Source organism: Triturus cristatus, chromosome 3_2 (genome assembly GCF_964204655.1).
Source record: "Triturus cristatus chromosome 3_2, aTriCri1.1, whole genome shotgun sequence".
Lineage (NCBI taxonomy): Eukaryota > Metazoa > Chordata > Amphibia > Caudata > Salamandridae > Triturus > Triturus cristatus.
In genome coordinates, this window is record NC_140584.1 from 539,088,900 (window position 1) to 539,110,956 (window position 22,057).

General features: G+C 47.3%; 1 protein-coding gene and 1 pseudogene across 1 annotated transcript in view; one reads left to right on the forward strand and one right to left on the reverse strand.

Moving 5' to 3' along the window:
* Positions 1-22,057, forward strand: part of LOC146857670 (solute carrier family 13 member 1-like) — a 521,802-nt gene that overhangs the window by 479,203 nt on the left and 20,542 nt on the right. The gene's annotated exons all lie outside the window — the stretch shown is intronic.
* Positions 565-2,100, reverse strand: LOC146857671 (E3 ubiquitin-protein ligase makorin-1 pseudogene; annotated as a pseudogene).

The following is a 22,057-nucleotide window of genomic DNA, read 5'->3' on the forward strand; positions in this document are numbered from 1 at the left end:
AATACTGGTAGGTTTTGTAGAAGATGTAACTAGACAAGGACAAAAGTGCAAATGCAATAATACAGTACATATGGAAATCCAGGTAGACTCAGTATCAAAAATAAGTGGACATAGATTTCTTAATACCAATGGATTTCAGGATAAAAGTAGCTAAATAAAAACACAATCCTGGATCATCTATTTTAAAAAGCAATTTCATGGCATCTTTAACCGACCTAATGTTATAAAGTAAGAAAAAAGGTTTCGAATAAAACTTTCTAAAATTAAGGTAAAAATTGCAAATTAATAAAAATGGCAGCAGCTTTGGTGGGATATACCATCACATGGGCATCGTTGAACAGTACTCTGTTTCATAACTGGAAAATTAACAAGGTGATGTAATGTACAAAATCTTAAACGTGTCAGCACATATCAGTGGATTGGAAACCCTCTTTAACTTCCAGTTGCTGGTAGAGTTTTTTTTTTTTTTTCTTTTTTTTTAGATTTATTTGTTATTCTTCCTGAAACAGAGAAACATACATACTGGGGTAGGAAGGGTCTGTTTAAAGGATGGGGGAAGGTGGTCCATGGATAAAAATTGTTACTTGAGCAGCTGGAATTGATAGGCCTGCCTAGGAGAGACACCGGCACTGCCACAACACCACAAGAAATTGCAACTGTCGCAGGCTGCACATACAGTCCAAACTCCAGGGACACCATGCTATAGATCCAGATCCGAATAATCATCCTCTAGATCCTCATGAAACAAGTCCCATTCATCTTCAGAGTCCGTTAGGTCATCGTCTGCCCCTGCAGCCAAGAGCATCAAGAGCATCTCTCCTAGTTCAAAAGCCACCACCTCGTCTTCATCACTCTCGAATGGATCGGTGCCCTCTCGCTCTTCGATGAACTCCCAAATGCGGCTCCTCTGCTGGGCCCGATACCTGCTTGAACTCCCTTTGGGCCGTGGCTGTGGCTCTTCGATATGTCCATCTGGATAAGCATGCTTGTAAAAACAATTTCCTCCAAACGGACAACTCCCTCTACCCTCATTAAAATAACGCCATGACTTGTTGCTCATTGCCTCCTTGTATTTCAGGATAAGTTTCTGTTTTTCCTCCTTTTCCTCGATCCAATATTCACTTGGAATGACAAAATTTGATGTGATTCGGCACTCAGGACATGACTTAATGATCTTGCTCTCAAACTGTTTGGCCACTTGCGGATGCACTTGAGGCAGTACGTGTGGTTGCAGTTGGAGAGGATCCCAAATCGCCGCTCACTGGGGTTAGCCTTTTCATAAACCACTTCCATGCAAACTCCACACACCATGTCTTTACTCCTCTGTACAGCAAAAGAGAGATCCATGTCCTTCTCATGTGCCTCGATGCAGGACTTTATGTGCTCTGACCTCTGAGCAGTGTCAATTGGATGGAGCACCTGCAGCCCACACATATCACAGATGTCTCCATGCAAATATGCACAGTTCTCGCCATATCTGCATTCTCCTACTGCTGCATAGGAGCATAGCTGTTTCTTCAATTCTGGGCTGCTCTCCAGATTGTCATGCTCATCCTCTATTACTTTTGCCTGCTCAGGAGCTTCTGGAACACATGGTGTGACTGGGGCACGTCCACAGTAGGGCTGCCCGGGTACAAACTCTACTGCGTTGACCCAGTCTTCAATGCATGGCACCGACACAGTGTGTTGGGACTTTTCCACTTCAGTCACAGTTGTGCTCTTCTCTGCAGCTGTGCTCACTTCAGGACACGAGACCTGGTTCAACACTGGGACAGACAAAGCCACAGAAGTCCTTCCATCAAGCACCAGCTCCTGGTCCTTTATGTGCTCATATCTGCACTGGTCCCCGTAGGCGCAGCACCCTCGCTGTTAGTACCTGCAGCTCATTGTGGGATGACTGCTATAAAGATCGTGGGAGTAACGGCAATTGTCACCTTCTACGCACACTCCATGTATGAAATACCTGCAGGCTACCTGCCGGGTCCAGCCTCCCCCTGGAGGGATAGTGGGGATGATGGCTAGGGTGGTGGGGCCCCGGGTGGCGGAGGAAGAGGAGCCGGCGGCCGCTGCTGACTGTATCCCCGGAGCCGCTGCAGTCATCATAATACCAGAAGCCTGTGAATATTTGAGTTAAATGGTTACTCACTGCGCAAAATGCTGCATTTGTTGCCGTAAAAATGTGTTCTGTAGGTCCATTTTCCATTCTACTGTTCTCAGGTTGTATACTCATACACCACAAATGATGTACTGTGGAAATTATGATCACTGATCAGTTGTGAAAAAACAACCATAAAGATTGTTGTAAAAAAAAAGCTGCACTCAGTTTGAATGTACGTAGATGTTTGCTTGGTAAATAGGTCTGTCGGTTACATTTATTAAAAAAAAAGCACTACAGAACCCTGCACGCGAACATACCTGGAAGTCTGTCCTTTAACCATAGGACACCACCAACTGGAGTGAAATCATTAATTTGAATACTGGGAGTGATGGCATCCTTTATATCCTTTTGATATTACGGATCTGGTACAATAACAGTCCAGACTCACCTCAATTTGAGAGGACAGATAACTGGCTCAACATGTAAAATCATACACTAAAGGATCAATACAACGGTACCGTCTAGCCACATTAAGAAGAATTTTGCTTGGAGCCCTGAAGAAGTCAGAGAGGACGAAACGTGTTGGCCACAATTTTTAATTGGATGTGGAAAACAAGATTTAAAAAAAGCAAGTATAAATTGAACTTGGCCAATGGATATTTTCTATTGAGAAACATGTATTATGGGTGTGTGCAGTCTTTTTGAAATGTTTTGCTGAACTCATATTTGATATTAGCTATTCAATTCATACAATTGTAGGTGCTGAATCACTCGACATTGCTTGATATTAGCTATTTGATTTACATAATTTTAGGTGTTGAACCACTGTATTTTGCCATGGTAAATAGGTCTGTTAGTGACTGTACAGGTTTTTGAGTGGGTCTGTAACAGTGTGTGCGTGTGTCATTACCTATGTCAATGACTGTATAGGTGTGTGTACCTGTTTGGGTGTGTTAGTCACCCTTAACTTAAATTCATAACAAATACATTTATAACTTTACAAGCACATTTTATTGACATATTAGAATACTATTTAAACCAAACAATTAACAAACATAACATAACTTATTTAACTATTTACAAATACAGAAACATAGTGAAACTTAAACTTTTGATTAACTACTGTAGGAACTCACCAATACACTTACACTGCTGCTGTCTATTTACTTTACCTCTCCAAATTTCTAACCGAGCAGGAGTAAGTCAGATTAATTGTAAAATATGTTATAACAACACTTAGGGGCCTATTAGCATACGGGCCCCCGGGGATTTAGGGGGGGTTGGGTGCTGCACTTGGGATACACAAGGTAGCAGGACCGAGCGGTGCTTGTCACGTTGTGTATGCCAACATGCATATTTTGCATTGCAGTGGGTGCTGTTTACAGCACCGCCCGCCGCAATGCAAAATATGGAAAATGCCACCTGCAGGGTGGTGGTCGCATCCTTATGGGCCTAGCGGGACTGGCGCACCTCTGGCGGTCAGTCCCGTGTACCGTCCGCCCGCCATCATAATAGACCCCTTAATTTGACAAGGAGGCGGAAACTATTTTAAGTACGAATAAGAATGTTTAGAAATAGAGTAATACAGAGTTTGGTACGAAAAATGAGGGACATTAAGTTGAGAAAAGCAGCAGTCAAACAAAAATAATATATTGCGAGTGTTGTTGATAAAATGTTTCTTCTGAAGTGCAAACTATTTATTTGGATACAAACAGAATGAAAACACTGGTTAAAACAATTTTGTTTATGAAGAAAAAGAGACCCCAAAAAAGGCTTATTAATAAAAGTAACGTTTGCAAAATTTGCAAAAAAGGAGAATGGATGCGCACATCTACTACTGAACCTTACTATAATGAAGAAAGCTACTTACAAGGGAACTAATTATTGTGTGCAGTTGAAACAACTGGCAGATGTTACGAAGTACAAGACCGTAGAACCATTGCAAAAGAAGAGATCATTCCTAGGAATGTAGAGGAAGAGATAGGTGAAAAGGTACAAGGAAGGTATAGACATGCTCCTGTGTATAAATGGTAGTGCAGTAGTATTCATATTATTTGCCAGGAATACATTATTTCTTTTGTTTAAATTTCTTTATTAGTTTTACAATTTTTAATGTAGCACCACAATCATGTTATTCATTTGCGCATTTTCCTTGTAAATACACGCCATAGTGGTTGCGATATCAAACATTCTCATTTACATGAAATACAATGAACAAATTAAGATCAAAACATGGGGGGAAGGAAGGAGGAGTTGGAGGAGGAGGAGGAATACGCACTGAAACCAGTAGGGGAGAGGGTGGTGGGAAGTGGAAAGGTGTGGAAGGGGGAAGGGGGAACACGGAGGGGAAGGGGAAATGCATCTCACTGAATGTCCGTAACTAATGTGGTGGTGTAGCCATCACAATATTGGTCACATATCCCGCTATCACTCCCAGTACCTGTCCGGCATGTTGCAGCACCCCAAGGTTATTGCCTCTTGTCTATTTAAGGGTCTGCCAGAAGCTCATGCTACTTTTACCAGTTCTTCCCGCAGCCCCAGGCAGCACTCAGGTGGGGGGAGTGGGAAGGGCATTGGGAGGAAGGGGGGAAAGGGGGGCATGTTAGTAAAGAGGTGGCATCGAAGTTGGTTTAGTGGGCCTTTCCGTGCCATCGTCCGTGGCATTCGATCCATGGTTTAGATCTTGCGTTTCCGGGTGCTCTTGCCATGCACCCTGCAGGTCAGTGAGAATTGTGTCCCAGGCTGCGGCTATTGGTACCCTGTGTATACCCTTAGCATTCTCCCGGCCCAGGCCAACCGCCTCCGCCTGTGCCCAACACATCATAGAATGACACCATGCCTGCGATCATGGGGGGTCAGGGGACTTCCAGCGTTTAGTGATAAGCCGCTTAGCAACTATGAGCCCTAGATCTATGAATTGTGTCGTCACTTTGTGTTTCTTGCGGGATAACCCCAAAACACACACCTCCCAGTTCCAGTCCAGGTCACGCTCCATGCAACACGCCAAATGCGTGGTGACGGCCTCCCAATAATTATGCAATCTAGAGCATGCCCACAGCATATGCACTAGATCACCACCTATCGTTGCACAGCGAGGGCAGTGTGCGTCCTTTCGATGGAATATTCTGTTTATCAAAGCCCGTGTCAAATATGCACGCTGTGTTATATAATATTGTATGATCCTAAACCGACCATTCCTCGGTATGCAAGTGGGGCCTGCCAGTATGGTCGCCCATTCCCGGTCAGTGCTTTCTCTCTGTAGGTCCGCATCCCAGCTCTTTCTCAGGTTGGTGAGTGGGATTGCCGCATGTGTCCATATAGACTCTGCGAACCATTTAACAAGGTGCCTGCCCGTCCCCATTGTGTGAAGATACTGTAGTGTTAGGTGCATTTTTGGTTCCTCCGATATGTCTCCCCAGAGCGTCCTTAACGTCCTAATGAGTGCCGCATGGAGCAGGAACTGGCCCCTCAGCAAGTCATGTTCCTCTACCAATACATCAAATGAGAGGAGGCTCCTATCTTGAAATAGGTCTCCCACTGTCTGAAGTCCCGCATCCTCGTAGCCAGTTCTGCTGCTGTGGTCACTTTCAATTGGTGTGGTGTACCCATTAAAGGGATAGACGGCGCGTAAGTAGTGGTCGTTTTGGTGAGCCTCAAGACCCAGCAGAAACAAGCTCATCAGCTGCTAGGTTGGTTTGGGCCCCCGTCTTCCCGGGTGGAAAAGGGAGATCACCTGTGTCTGTGTATGGCCTGGTTGCTGCGTGGTTGTGTCTTTAAGTTGTCTCCCGCTGAGCCAGCAGGCTATCCATTGCAGCTGCGCTGCTAGATAATAGTGTTCCATATTTGGGACTGCCACACCGCCCCCATCCACGGGTAGGTAGAGTTTGGCAAGCGCCACTCTGTTCCGACCGCCATGCAATATAAAGTGTTGCATGTCCCCCTCGAAGGCACGGAATACTGCAGGCTTGATGTAAATTCACAAAGTGGTATAAAAGTCGCGGGAGCGCTACCATTTTTAGGAGTGCCATTCTGCCCATAGTAGCAATGGGCAGCATACGCCAAAATAACATCTGCGACCTAAGCGCTGTTACCGTCCTAGTGTAGTTGCCTTCAAAAAGGTTGGACGGTTCACGGTAGATCCGTATTCCCAGATAGCAGAATGCGGATTGCTGCCAGCGTACCGGTGTAGCATTGACTGTTAACCGTGGGTCGGGGGTGGTTTCATTAAAGGGATAAAGGCAAGATTTACCCCAATTAACATGGAGCCTAGAGACCACTGCAAAGTCGGACAATGCCTTAGCTATGGCATCACAAGGCTGCCGGATATCACGTAAGTATATTAGGAGGTCATCAGCATATAGGGAGACGGTGTGTGCCCATCTCCAAGAGGTATGCCCCAATCATTTCCGGTGCTACGTAATGCTGCTGCCAGGGGTTCTATAGAGAGTACAAATAAGAGCGGGGAAAGAGGGCAGCCCTGTCTCGTACCTCGTATAATCGAGAGTGGTTTGGAAACGTATGGGCCTATCTTTACCGGTGCGGTGGGGGGGTGTATAGCAGTTTGACCAGTCCAATCTAATCGTCGCCTAGGTTATGTTTGGTCAATGCAGCAAATAAGAAATCCCACTCAAGAGTGTTGAACGCTTTTTCTAGGTCCAATACTAGGCACCTTGAGTGTGGCCATTGCTCCCTTGCGTAGTGTGCGACTCTAAAGAACCGTCGTAAGTCGAGGGACGTGTTACACGCAGGGACAAACCCGTTCTGGTCCTCATGCACCAATCCGGGGACCACCGGGGCCAACCTGCCTGCCAGAATCTTTGCAAATATCTTATAGTCCGAGTTCAGAAGCGCCAAGGGCTGATACGATCCCAACAACTCTGCGTCTCTGTCAGGTTTGGCTAGCAATACCAGCAAGGATTCACGGAGCGAACGAGGCAAGATGGATGCATCCCGTGCACTGGTGTACAGGGAGAGCAATTTCGGGGTTAGTATGGCCTGATATGCTTTATAATATTCCGCTGGCAGCCCGTCTGGGCCCGGTGCCCTACCCGTGGTCAAGGATTTAATCGCCAGTTGTACTTCAAGCAGCGTTATAGGTTCATGAGGTTCACGGAGGCTGATTGCAGCAGATGACCCTCCAACTGAAGAGCAACCCGGTGAGTGCGCCCCATCAGAGCAGCGTGCGGGAGATCTGTTGCCGCCACACCAGTGGGACCAGTAATAAGCAGCAGAGGTGCGGTGCTGGGGGTGGCCTACCCTGGGAGTGACGGTGAGGGAGCGGGAGGGAGCAGGAGCACCTCAGGGCCTACAAGGTGTCTGACATAGAAGTGAACCTCAGGGCCCATGTAGCGCCAGCCCAAAGAGAGCAGAAGATCTGACACAGCTGCTGCTGTGTGCCACAAGAGGGAGTTACCAGGGCAGTGGGAGCCGGTAGAATCCACCTGGCCTGTCCCCCGTGAACATGCCGAGGCCCGTAGAGGCAAGGACATGGGCAACCCGCCGCTGCGGAGAGACAGGAGCAGAGGGGGTGGCGGCCCATTGCTAAGAGACACCGTGACCTACCACTCTGCTCAGTGCCCAGATAGTCTACGCCGCAGGAGATATGCAGACACAGGGCCGCTGTGCCGCAGGCCTCGCTCCTGAGGGAGGGACACCTTACGGCGTGGAACTGCCTTCAACACGCAGATCCAAGTGCGCGGCTCAAGTGCCTCAAAACTGTGAATACGCTAGACTGGCCCTGGATCACACGTAGTGGCCAGACATCCGATGCGACCACTAACACTCTAGGCTGACCACGAATGCCATCTGCGCAGCAACTAGTGATGGGCCGTATGCGCACCAAGATGCAGCAAGGACTGCTGCGTGTGGGTAGTTTAGACACCCCACACATGAGAGAGGGAGTGGAGGCGGCCCTGGCAGCCAAAATGGATTCAGTGCTTGAGGCGGTGGATAGGATCAGTACCACGCTAGAACAAACCTGCCTGGAAACACGGATTGATAAGGTCACCTCGAACTTCACCCTGCTACACGTGGACCACCGCAAGCTGGCCGAGAAAGTCACCCTCCATAGCCAGACACTTAAGGAACTTCAACCTGTCACCCAGAGGCACGCCGCTGCCCTGCAAGACATGATAGATCGCATGCATACACTGGAAGATAAAGTTGAGGAGGCGGAAGGGCTCGTCACAATAACATTCGCGTGGTGGGTCTCCCGGAGGGAAAAGAGGGAAGGAATCCAGAACAATATGTTGAGTGCTGGTTACGGGACATATGACATATTATCCCAGGGAACATTGTTGCCACAGTTTGCAGTGGAGAGGGCACACCGCGGGCCGGCACAGAAGCCCCAGCCGGGAGCCAGACCATGCCCTTTCCTCTTTAAACTCCTAAACTATAGAGACAGGGATGCAGTGCTGTGTGAAACCCGAAAATTAGAAAGCCTCAAAGTGAGCGGTAGCCAGGTCATGCTGTTCCCATACTACACAGCACTCGTGCAGCGACGCAGAAGCAACTACACGGCAGTGAAGCGCCAGCTTAGAGACCTGAAATTGCCCTACTCTCTACTATTCCCCGCTAGGCTGAGGGATGTAACGAAAGGAGGGGCCCGCTTCTTTGACTCCCCTGCGGAGGAGTGGGACTAGCTGGAGGAGTCAGGACTGTGGATGTGAGCGCCCCTCCGGGCCCAGATGTAGACAAGCCGGCAGGCTTGGCACTAAGAAATGCAAAACTGGGGACAACTGCGCCGAGCCCGTAGAAGATCAGGATGGAGCGACAGGACGTCCGGGAGGCGGTTGCGACTCTCGGTACCACACAAAGTAGGGAGCGTCCGGAAGCATGCTTCAATGACTCAGCGGCGGCTAGTGGCTCATCGTCTCTGTCAACAGACTGAAGACATGAAGACATGTGCCTAACAGTGGTAACCCCACAGACTGCTGATGGCATCATATGATGGGGCACTGTCGCGTTGACCTATACCACAGGCAGCTCACGCAAGTAGACTTGTTTATGATGTTCGTTTATGTATCTCAGGGAGTGCTGTAGACATGGGGTGGCACTGTTGGGTCAACAACCACACAGGGTACATCACACAATAGCTGGGCGCCCACTGGTGTTAAGACCAGCCACACCGCGCGTACCGCTACAGAGAATAGGCACATGTGCGGCGACACTCAACATGATTCACAGCGAGCCCGCACACTGGCCTAGATGATTAACCAGATGGCACATCTCCTAACCATGAAGGGGAGGGGAATGTCACGGTAGAGCGCTGATTTCGCACACGACCCCACCAGGCAAAATACTGGGATAGTTTATTATCATACTTTGTTAAAGACGTTTGGATGAACATATCCGCAGAGTTCGCCCCAGCTGTTATGACATTCGAAGTTGACTTGATGTTTTCGTTACAACAGACCGGTACACAGCTGCTTACCCACGTCACGCACTCACCAATGCAAAAGCTACCCCCGCCCCCCCGGATGACTAAGTATACTAGCAATGGTACGAGCTAACGTACTAACATGGAATATACGCGGCATGCACACACCCACGCGGCGTTACTCCATATTCGCCTACCTCCAGAGACATTCGGTAGGCATTGCCCTATTGCAGGAAACACACATGACACAGGCAGAGCTGGACAGACTACGCAGGCATTGGAGAGGGCAGGTATACGGTACTGCGTACTCAACACATGCGAGAGGCACATTAATTTGGGTGAGGGTGGGCACCCCGTTTGTTTGTGAGGACATGGTAACAGATCACGAGGTCAGATACACCTTGGTGCGGGGGCTGCTCAATGGTCAAATAATACTACTGGGATCGATATACGCTCCAAATGTAGGCCAACCCTCTTTTCTGGTGCTGTTATCACAAGCTCTGACCCCTTACACTGGGCTTCCCTGGCTGCTGGGAGGGGACTTCAATTTGGTATTCAACGTTGACACAGATAGATCGTTCCCCCCTCTTAACAAAACCTCTGCTGTGTCTAATGCTCAGGCACTCACAGACTGGCTCTCACACTGGGCATTGTTGGATGTGTGGCGTGTTCTTAATCCTACTGAATGTATTTACTCCTATTACTCAGCGGTGCATAACCTACATGTACATCTTGATAGGGTAGTGGGTTCCCAATCCCTGCTCCCACTGGTCACGAAATCAGAATACCTAGGGCAGACACACTCCGATCATATCCCCCTGTGGATCCATCTCAGCTGGGAGGCAGACCGTCCCCCCATACCCACATGGCGCCTCCAAACAACTGCGCTAGAAGACCCAGAGTTTCGTTCACCACTGGGGACGGCCGTCCTCACATATTTTGACCTCAACGAGGGTACCGCAAGCAATGCACTCGTAGAATGGGACGCCTTCAAAATAGCGATCAGGGGGCACTGTTTGAAGGCCACGTGCAATATAAGTAGGCAGCTGTCAACCTCACTGACGAAGTTAGAGTCCCAGCTACTGAAGTATGAGCGTGAAGGAGAAGGGAGGGGCTAAGACTCGGGCCGACTGGAAAGGCTCCGTGCCAAACATGTGGAACCACTGGAGCGACTGCGATGCCACAATTACGCAGCTCATACAGCTCGCACACATGCCTCGGCCGATAGAGCAGGCCGACTGGTGGCCTGGCTGCTGCAGCAAGAGAACGCCCACGCTCCGATAGGGGCCATACACACATCAGAGGGGACCCTAGTGTATACGCAGTGCGAGATACACAGTGCCATGACTGACCATTATGCCCAGTTGTACCAGTCTAGGGGGCGCTGCCCAGGTCATGAGCTAGAGAGATTCTTGGGCTCCGTCCATCTACCCACAGCCTCAGGGGCACATCAGGAGACGCTTAACAGCCCACTCACCTTAGAAGAGATTGGAGATGCGATTGGGTCCATGGCATCCGGGAAAACGCCAGGGCCGGATGGCCTGCCAGCCAAGTATTACAAAGCCCACCGCGAATCCCTTGTGCAACACCTCCACGCACTATATACTATGGCACTGGAGGAGCAAGAATTGCCCCCTCTATGCGAGAAGCATACCTGGTGTCCCTACTAAAGCCGGATAGAGATCCCACAGCCCTGGGTTCGTATAGACCCTTAGCCCTACTCAATACTGACTATAAGATACTCGCTAAGGTGTTGGCAGACAGACTAGCACCAGTAGTCCCTGAACTGATCCACACCAACCAAAATGGATTTGTGCCTGCACGGAGCACATCACTGAACCTGCGGCGGTTTTTCAGGGTGGCGACAGATGCCATACAGGAATGACCTAGAGCGGGGTGTCTCATACTAGACCTGGAAAAAGCATTCGACTGCTTAGAATGGGGCTATCTGTCAGCAGTGTTGTTGCGATATGATCTGGGCCTGGGGTTCCTTCAGATGGTCAACTTGCTATACAAAAATCACACGGTCCGGGTCCGACTGGGGCCACACATATCCGATGCCATACCGGTGCGCAGAGGTACCAGACTGGGGTGCCCATTATGCCCCCTCCTGTTCACGCTTGCGATAGAGCCCCTAGAGGCAGCGATACGTACAACACTGGGAGATGGTATACATCTGGGGGATGCGATACACCAAGTGTCGTTTTACGCAGATGACCTAATGGTCTATGTGAAGGACATAGAAAACATACCTGATCAATTAGCGCACCTCTTGCAGGACTTTGCTGCCATCTCGGGACTACAAGTGAACGCTGGCAAATCCTGCATCTATGCATTCAGTGAGGGAGGCCAAGACCCAAGATACAATCTGAATGGTACAGGAGTACAATGGAGAGAGTGCACCTTCCGCTACCTGGGGATCCAGATATATCGCCAGCCGAAGGACTTGTTTGACGGAAACCTGGGGAGGGCCAACAGCAATCCGGTCGCAGATGCGATTCTGGAACATACTTTTGCTGACTATCACTGGCAGGGTAGCGTTAGCAAAGATGGTGATCCTTCCTCGACTCCTTTACTATTTTGCTAATTTGCCTATATATGTTCCGGCAACCTTCTTTGCTACGCTCACTAAATTACTCAGGGACTTTCTCTGGGGATACGCCCGACATAGAATGGCACTAGCAAAACTATATCTGCCCACTGACCAGGGAGGCCTTGCTGCGCCTTGTTTTGAACACTACTATTTGGCTGCCCAACTATAGTGGATAGTCCGCCGGCTCGCAGATAGGGGCCGTGAAGACAAAGCGACCACGCTGCCACCGTACTCGCTAGAGCAAATAGTCAGGCTTTTCCACCCCACCACTAGGGCCGTGCCACCGACGTCGCTCCTACTAGCAGTGGCATACAAATGCTATCGCAGGTGCCTATACATTACCAGAAATATTGTCCCCTATGCACCAGCAATACCACTAGAGGGATCTCATTGCAGGCCCACGGTACTCACGTCCCTTTCGCTCATGGAATGGCGAGAAGCTGACTTGCAGACATTAGGAGACCTGTACTGCAATGGGGCACTCATACCGTATATGTCATTAGTGGAAGACGAGGGACTCCCACCCGGGTAATTCCTCACGCACCGATCACTAGTAGCAACACTGACGGCCAGATGGGGGGACATAACCACAGAACCAAGTCCGCACCTCACCATACAGTATTTACACGTCATGGGGCGTGGAAGACACCTTATACTCTGGTTCGCGCGTCACTCCGAACTCATGTGGCACTCAGTTTAGATCCACTCCGCCGTAAATGGGAGCTGGACTTGGGGCGACAATTAGCAGATAAAGAATGGGAAAGGATGCTTAAAAGTCCAGTGCGCATACCTAGAAACATGAGATTTCGCCAAATACAGTTATTCATTGTTCATAGAGCATACCTCACGCCTGCGATGATCAACAGGTACTTTCACTGCACGGATGCAACATGTTTGAGATGTGCCGAACAAGGGGCTGAACTAATACACATGTTATGGAGCTGTCCTAGAATACATGCATATTGGCACACAATAAGCAGACTGTTACATGCATGCACAGGCCGCGACATACCCTTTGAATGGACTGTATACCTATTGCACCACTTTAGGAGGACCCCCGCCACAAAGGTAACATCCAGGTTTCTGGATCTGGGGATAGTGGTCGATAAGTGCCTTTTAACTTAACGGTGGAAAGCGAAGGACCCACCACACGTGCACTTGCGCCGTTGCTCGCTGCTAGCATGGGCCAAAGCGGAGGGGATTGCCATTCAGCGGGAAGAAACACTGGCACTGCGTAAAGAACCCATAACAACTCAATGGGAGGGACTCCTCCATGCACTACAGCAGACAGAGGGGGAAGGTTCTGAGGAGTGCGAGCAAACAACGGGAGACACGCGCATCATCAGGGAAAGGTTGTGATATTCTATGAACACATGCAAACTAATTGATTGCCTACATAGAAGCAGACACCGCTAGCAAGAGGGGACAACTATCAGGTTGATTAGAAATCACTAGGGAGCTGCGTACAGGGGGAAGTGGGGGGATAAGTGCACATAAACCGGTCAATGTTGTTGTTGTTTTTGTTCTCTGTTGTATCATCCATTTGGAAGCCCAGGGTGAATGAACTGGAAGAACTTTTGTGGAACATCATCACGATACTCCAATATAATTAAACTGTATTCTATGCAATGTGTAACATTGGTCGAAGACCAGGGGCTATACATGATCCTTCACGGAAGGAACTGTATGTAATCAACTGTACGCACAGCACAAACGCAAAGAGAAATGTATATCATACTGATGATTGATGGTTGTATGTATAGACAGCTACCCAAACGTCTGTTGCCTTTCATAAGAATGCAAAAAAAATCAATAAAAACAGATTTAAACAAAAAAAAATATTATATACTATAAGCAAACATCCACCTCTAATTTCAAACACATTCATTCATACTAGCATAATACAATTAACATACAGTCAGTATAGCAATTCCTCTTTCTCTTTTTCTGCTCAATGTATTGTAAGCTAATATTCTCATCTAAGCAGCCTTCTTTTTCCTTTCTACTATACTGTCTCAAAGCTACACATTTTCTTTCACCCTACAAACATTCACTATTTTATTTTCTGAATATTCTTTTATGTACTACAACCTAATTATTTTTTGTTATACCACTTCTATATGGTCAGTATTTCTTTAACCCTTTCCATTTTTTCTGAAAAGAAGCCCAATTTGGTTGGGTTTTTTCATGAATCCATCGATTCACTGCGACGCTTAGCGCGGCCCCCTGTGTAACTTCATGGCGAGGTTTGCAGCTTTCCATGGGGGGGCCGCACTGCGTCCCGCGATGTCTCTGTGGATCTCGCGCGTGGCCAAACTAAAAACACTTTGTGGCATTTTACTGCCAAGTACATGTGCTTACCCCTCATTTAAACATACACAAGGCGTCAGGAATGCTCTCATCTGACCCCTTAATTTACTATACAAGCAACTTTTCAGTCCTGGGGACCGTTTTCTGATAAATTAAATGGCAGCCACAACTTTTCTATGAAGGTGTGGCCAGCCAATCAGAATCTTACTTTGGCAGGCGGGTTTGTTGATTCCCCGTCAGCGCATCCCTGGAGGGTCTGCGTCCTGAGACTTACAAGTATGGATTTCAGTTAATATCTCTAAAACTACTGAATGGATTAACACCAAATAACAAAAAGCATACTTTTTGCCAAATTTGGTGAAATCCCTTTCAGCGTTTCAGATTGCAGTCATGTTCAAAATCTCTGTGGGAATTAACATGGGAAAAACGCATTTTGGGATCCCTCCTTTTTCTCATCCCCTACGTAACAGATCACCCAGAAACTTTCAACAAAACAGCTGAACTGAGCATCGTACTAATTTTGAAAATTTCGTGAAGATTCGTCAAGTGGCGCCAAAGTTCTAATCAAAATAAAAAACTCTTTTCCTATGGAAACTTGGTCCTAACTATAACTACCTACTTTATATATATATATATATATATATATATATATATATATATATATATATATATATATATTACCTACTGGCGGTCGCCAGTAGGTAGTTATAGTTAGGACCACGTTTCCATAGGAAATCCGCAACATTCTATTTTGAATAACTTTGGCGCCGGTCGACGAATCCTCGCGAATTTTTCAAAATAGGTGGGGCGCTACGCTCCGCTCCTACCCTGAAAGTCTCGGGGGGATTCGTCAAGCGGGGGCTGAGATAAAAGGGGGGTCCCAAAACGCGTTTTTCCCATGCATTTTTCCATAGGACCTTTAGACAGGGCTACAGCCCGAACGGCTGAACAGAATTTAATGAAATTTGGCAGAGAGGTAGTCCCCAGGTCAAGGAAGTGCCTTTTGTAGGTTTGGTGTAAATCTGTTCAGTAGATTCTGAGAAAATAGCCTTTAAATCAATATATATATCTGTGGCAGCTTACGGTGCGCTTACCGTAAGCTTACCGTACGCGTACGGTGGCGTGCGCGAGCGCGATTCTGATTGGCTCTTAGTTCTTAGTAAACATTCGAATCGGTCGAAACCAGGAAGCGGCGGCCGCCATTTTCTCTCTCGCTTCCTGAGTAGGGCAGCAAAAACCAACCCCAAAAATGTGTAAAGAGGCAGTTTAATGAGATCCTAACCACCCAGCATTGATACAGGGGTCCCCAAACCACCCCCAAGCCCAAAAAAAAAAAATTTTTTTTTTCGGAAAATCGACGATTACGCTTACCGTACGCGCACGGTAAAAAATAGTAAAAAAAAAAAAATTATCCACATTCTCCCCACCCCGTGTGCAAATGGTGCCCGAAGGGCACCATTTGTGCATGGCTTATCATAGGTAGGAAGTTAACAAAGAATACATTTCACAAAGATGCGCAAAATATGTCCCCCATGTGCGCACGGTGCGCGAAGCGCATCGTGCGTACATGGCCCATCCCGCTTAACGTGGGCACGCGGTGCGCGCAGCGCACCGCGTCACCACTGTGCGTGCACGGCACTAACTGCGTAAAGTGGGTGCGCGAAGCGCACCGCGTGCTCACTGTGCGCGCACGGTGCGCGAAGTGCACCGTGCGCTAACTGCGTTAACTGGGCGCGCACGCCACGAATGGCGTAAAGTAACTTAGCATTTAAAAAACCTTGCAAATTCACTGAAAAAACCATAGGTTTCACACATGTTATAGTTAGCTGGACATTTTACTGATAAAAAACCAATGAAATTCCCCCGTTATAGTTACTGCAGGCAACTATAACTCACGCGACCGCAATCTTCTGCTGATGACATATGTGTCTTTATGAAAAAAAAATATTTGTAATATATGTAAAGCTAAAACTTAATGGAAGAAGACATGGGCAAATAAGTGTCTAAATACAGTATTAGCATCATCAGAGGATTGCGGTCGCGTGAGTTATAGTTGCCTGCAGTAACTATAACGGGGGAATTTCATTGGTTTTTTATCAGTAAAATGTCCAGCTAACTATAACATGTGTGAAACCTATGGTTTTTTCAGTGAATATATATATATATATGTATATATATATATATATTCACTGAAAAAACCATAGGTTTCAGGGGCGTTATAGTTAGCTGGACATTTCCCTCGTACAAAACCCTCGTACAAAACCCTAGAAATTCCCCCGTTATAGTTAGTTCAGCTAACTATAACTCGTGCCCCTGCAATGCACTGCTGATGACGTCACATATTACATCACTCATGACATGGTCAGTGACATCACTGATGACATCACTGATGACATCTGAAATGACATCACTGATGACATCACTGATGACGTCATCTAGTGAGTGTGTGTTTCTGTAAATTTTAAATATGTTTAATATATATATATATAGGGAAAAATCTATGGAAGAATGAGTGGGTGTATAACTGTGTGAATGGATGATTTAGTAGGTGCGTGACTGACTCTATAAGTGAGTCATTAAACGAATCTTACTGCAGACTAGTGACTAAACTGTGTGAATGTCTGTATCTGTCTGTCTGTTGGTGTATAAGCGGCTGCATGGTTTTGTGAATAGCTATATGAGTGTCTCTATGGGTTATTGATTGGTTGTCTGAGTATCTGTTTGGGTGCCTGAGTGTTTGTGTGGGTGGGGTGTATGTGACTCTGTGCATACACGTGTGAGTGGGTGATTCTATGGGTGCATGGTTTTAAGAGTTCATCTGTGATGGACTGTATGGTTGGGTGAGTGTATGTATGGGTGTGTTAGTGATTGAATGTATATCTCAGTGGTACATGTGTGAGTAACTACATATGTGAAAGGCAGTATATATGTGTGTAAGAGTATATAAGTGGGTATATGTGAGAGTGACTGTATGGATGAGTGTGTGCTTGTGTCAGTGATTGTATAAGAGCGTAAGAATGTGGTACTATTTTTATGTGTAAGTGAACTTGTGTGTGTATAACTGCATAGGTGAGTAAATGGGAGTGTGATTAATTATGTGCATGACTGACTAGGTGTGAGAGTACCTCTATGGATGATTGGTGGTGTGTGAGTGTCTATGTAGGTGTATAAATGCATATGATAGTCCTGTACTGAGTGACTGTAAGTATGAGTGACTGTACAGGTGAGTGAGTGGATGTGTGTGTAGATCTAAGAGTCAATGAGTGGGTATGTAGTTATTGGTATTGGAGTATCTATGGTTTTGAGAATGGACGTCTGAAATTTTGATTGAGTATATCAAAGGGTGTGAGAAGATGCACTAATTTATTACATGGATGATGTCATCAGTGATGTCATCAGTGATGTCATTTCAGATGTCCTCAGTGATGTCATCAGTGATGTCACTGACCATGTCATGAGTGATGTAATATGTGATGTCACCAGCAGTACATTGCGGGGGCGCGAGTTATAGTTAGCTGAACTAACTATAACGGGGGAATTTCTAGGGTTTTGTACGAGGGAAATATCCAGCTAACTATAACGCCCCTGAATCCTATGGTTTTTTCAGTGAATTTCTAAGGTTTTTTAAATGCCAATTCCTAACTATAACGCCCCTGAAACCTATGGTTTTTTCAGTGAATTTCAAAGGTTTTTTAAATGCTAATTCCTAACTATATCAGGCCTGAAACCTATGGTTTTTTCAGTGAATTACAAAGGTTTTGTAAATGACAATTTTGAATGTATTAATTGTTATACTGATTTTTTTGATACTGATTTACTACATTTTTTAAACTATTTATTTTTATATATATTTTTTTAATTACATTATAATTACATTATACATCTCAGAATGAATTACTTTAGTTTAAATACTTGGCAAATAGGCAACAGACTTTTGAGTACAGTAGTTACTAGTTAAATGCAATTAGTTACTTTATGGATTACTTTTCTAACCACAGGACTGGATCCTAGATTCAGTCCTTGGACAACTCCTGTAAACAGTTGAGTAAAAGCGCTTTGGTTACAGTAGTGATTTTTAAGGAATATTATTGTATTTTATAAGTTGACACTTAGAAACTTTTTCCCATAGAATCACCAATGTAATCCTATGGCAGAAAATTCACTTAGCAGGTAAGTGGTGTTATCGTTACTTTTTCTTACTCAGTGGTGGATCCTGGATCCAGCACTGGCCAACCTCCTGTAAACAGTTGAAAGAATGTGTTTAAGTCTTTCAGACGATTTTTTAGGAATATTTTTAGTTTGTGAAAATAGACACTTAGAAACTTTTCTGGTGAAAACCACACAATGGATTCCTATGGAAGGAAATACAAGTTACTGGTAAGTACGCTTAGAATTACTTTTCAGGGTCAGTGCTGGGCTAAAAGATGCAGCCATGGGTTCTCTCCTGATAACAGGTGAGTAAATCGGAATTCATAGTTCGGCTGATTTCAGAGGAATATTTGTACGTTTCAAAAATGGACACTTTGAAAATTTTCTGGTGAAAACCACACAATGGATTCCTATGGAAGGAATTACAAGTTACTGGTAAGAACGCTTAGAATTACTTTTCAGGGTCAGTGCTGGGCTAAAAGATGCAGCCGTGGGTTCTCTCCTGAAAACAGGTGAGTAAATCGGAATTCGTAGTTCGGCTGATTTTAGAGGAATATTTGTACAATGGTGAAGGAAGGGGGAGGGGCCTGAGGTGACCTGTGCAAACACGCCCTGTGGCGTGTTTTAAGTTGGGGAATTAATTCCTCTTCAATCCTGTGGTCCCCTGGGGGCCAACTAGCCCACCAGGTACCTCCAGTATGCGCCAGGGAGCCGCATTGCAGAGAGGTATTCAGAGACCACACCCCTTTTTACAACACTGTGCAACACAGCTCCGTGGCGCTTACTGGAGGTACCTGGTGGGCTAGTTGGTCCCCAGGGACCCTCAGGATTGAAGAGGAATTAATTCCCCAACCTAAAATGTGCCACAGTGCGTATTTGCACAGATCTCACCTCAGGCCCCGCCCCCTACCTTCACCGCTGTGCAAATGCACCCCGTGGGGGGTTTTAAGTTGGGGGATTAAGTCCCCTTGAATCCTGAGGTCCCCTGGCGGCCAACTAGCCCACCAGGTACCTTCAGTGTGCGCCAGGGAGCTGCGTTGCAGAGAGGTGTTCAGAGGCCACACCCCTTTTTACAACACTCTGCAACGCAGCTCTGTGGTGCTTAGTGGAGGTACCTGATGGGCTAGTTGTCCCCTAGGGGACCTCTGGATTGAAGAGGAATAATTGCCCAACTTAGAACGCGCCACAAGGCGTGTTTGCACAGTATCACCTCAGGCCCCGCCCCCTACCTTCACCACTGTGCAAACGCGCCCCGTGGCGTGTTTTAAGTTAGGAGATTAAGTCCCCTTGAATCCTGAGGTCCCCTGGCGGCCAACTAGCCCACCAGGTACCTCCAGTATTGAAGGGGAATTCGTTCCCCCTCTGCAAACGCGCCAGGGGGCGCGTTTGCAGAGTGGTGTAAGGAGGGGGCGTGGCCTCTGGCCCGGCCCTTTTTTTTTCCCTCTGTTTTTTAGAAGGGGGGCTGTGTAGCCCCCCTTCTTTTTCTTTTTTTTTGGCCCTGGGGACCCCATCCCCCAGGGCTTGCCCCCAATTTTGATTTAAAAAAAAAAAAAAACGGGAAGGGGGCCGTGTGGCCCCCCTCCCCAGGCCATAATTTGCCCCGGGGACCCCATCCCCCGGGGCATGGCCCTTTTTAAAAAAAATATTATTTTTTTATGGAGGGGGGCTGCGTAGCCCCCCACCTGTGGCCACCTGTGGCCCCAGGGACCCCATCCCCCAGAGCCGTTTTTTTTTTTATTTGATTTTTTTTTTTTTTTTTTAGGAGGGGGGCCTCGTGGCCCCCTCCCGGGCCACTTATGGCCCCGGAGACCCCATCCCCCGGGACCTGGCCTCCGTTGGGGGCCATGGGGGGTCCCCAATTCCCCCACGGCCCCACCGTCTCCCCGCGTCCTGCGGGAGCCGGCATTGCTTTTCCACATGGGGAGCAGCTAACATGCTGCTCCCTGTGTGGAAAAGCAATCGTCTTTGGTATTTGGAAGAGAGAGCAGGTTTCCAGCTCTCTCTTCCAAATACCAAAGCAGTTTGCTATGGCAGGATGGGAGCCGCAAGGCTCCCACCCTGCCATAGCAAACAGCAGTGTCCCGGGTGGGCACCCCAGGACACTGCAGGAGCCGGCCCTGGGGGGTGGCGGTCCCCAGGGCCGTCATTGGCTCCAGGGGGGGGGCCGCGCGGCCCCCCTCTTATTAAGTTAAAGCCCCGGGGGGTGGTGGTCCCCGGGGCTTGGGGGTCCTACTTTAAATAATTAGTGCCCCGGGGAGGTGGCGGTCCCCGGGGCTGCGGGGGGCCCATGAGCCCCCCGCATACATTAAATTAAAGCCCCGGGGGGTGGCGGTCCCCGGGGCTGGGGGGACCCTCTGGGCCCCCATTATAATAAAGAAATTGCCCCCGGGATTTGGCCCCCCCGGGGGCCAAATCAAAATGAAGCGCGGAAGCCTAAGCGCATCCCGTGTTTTTTTAGTTTAAAAAAAAAAAAATTTGGGGCCTGGGGGGCTTTCTGGGATGCCCTGAGCAGGCCTAGGAGGTTAGGGTGTTTCTACCCTGCCCCCTTGTCGCGTTTTGCGCCTTTTTTTGTGCTTTCTTGTGCCTTGGTTCTACCGAGGCACAAGATGGCTGCCAACACTTCCTGATTCAGAGTGTTGGCAGCCAATTAGCATTCAGCTCTTGCTCGGGAGGGTTCGGGGACGGTGCGTGTACGGTCCGCGGATCCTCCACTGCCATAGATATTTATGTACTTTTAACTCTAATTTTCTCAGGAACTACTGAACGGATTTACACCATTTAAGCAAAAGGCACGAGTCTGAACTGAGGACTACCTCTTTGCCAAATTTGGTGTAATTCCGTTCAGCAGTTCGGGCTGAATCTGCAACAACAGATCCTATAAGAAATTGCATGGGGAAAACGCGTTTTGGGACCCCCCTTTTTTCTCGCCCCCCGCTTGACGAATCACCACGAACCTTTCAGGGTAGGAGCGGAGCGGAGCTGGCCAAAAGTTTGGAAAATTTCGCGAAGAGTCGTCAACCGGCGCCAAAGTTATTCCCGATAGAATGTTGCGGATTTCCTATGGAAAATAGGTCCTAACTATAACTATCTACTGGCGACTGCCAGTAGATTATATATATATATATATATATATATATATATATATATATCCTGCTTCGGTGCAATGTTAAACAGCGCGTCACTCCTCAGGCGGGTGCTTGATCGCGGCGATGCTCCGCGATACAATTTTTCGCTACCGATTCCTGCTTTATACAAGGAAACCAGCATTCACGGGGTCAGATTGCAGCAAGTATCCTTTATTCGGAACACGCAACAAACAAACGCATTATGGTTATAGGAATAGACACAAAGGAGGGGTAATGCTCGTAAAATACAAGCGCCATTTTGTAGTGGTGTTTCAATAGTAACATTAATACCCAAATTTCATGTTTATATAAACCTTTAACAATTCATAGTATATACAACGAAGTCGCTTATCATATTGATATTCGTGAACATACCTATAACCATGATGCTTTAAAACATGTGG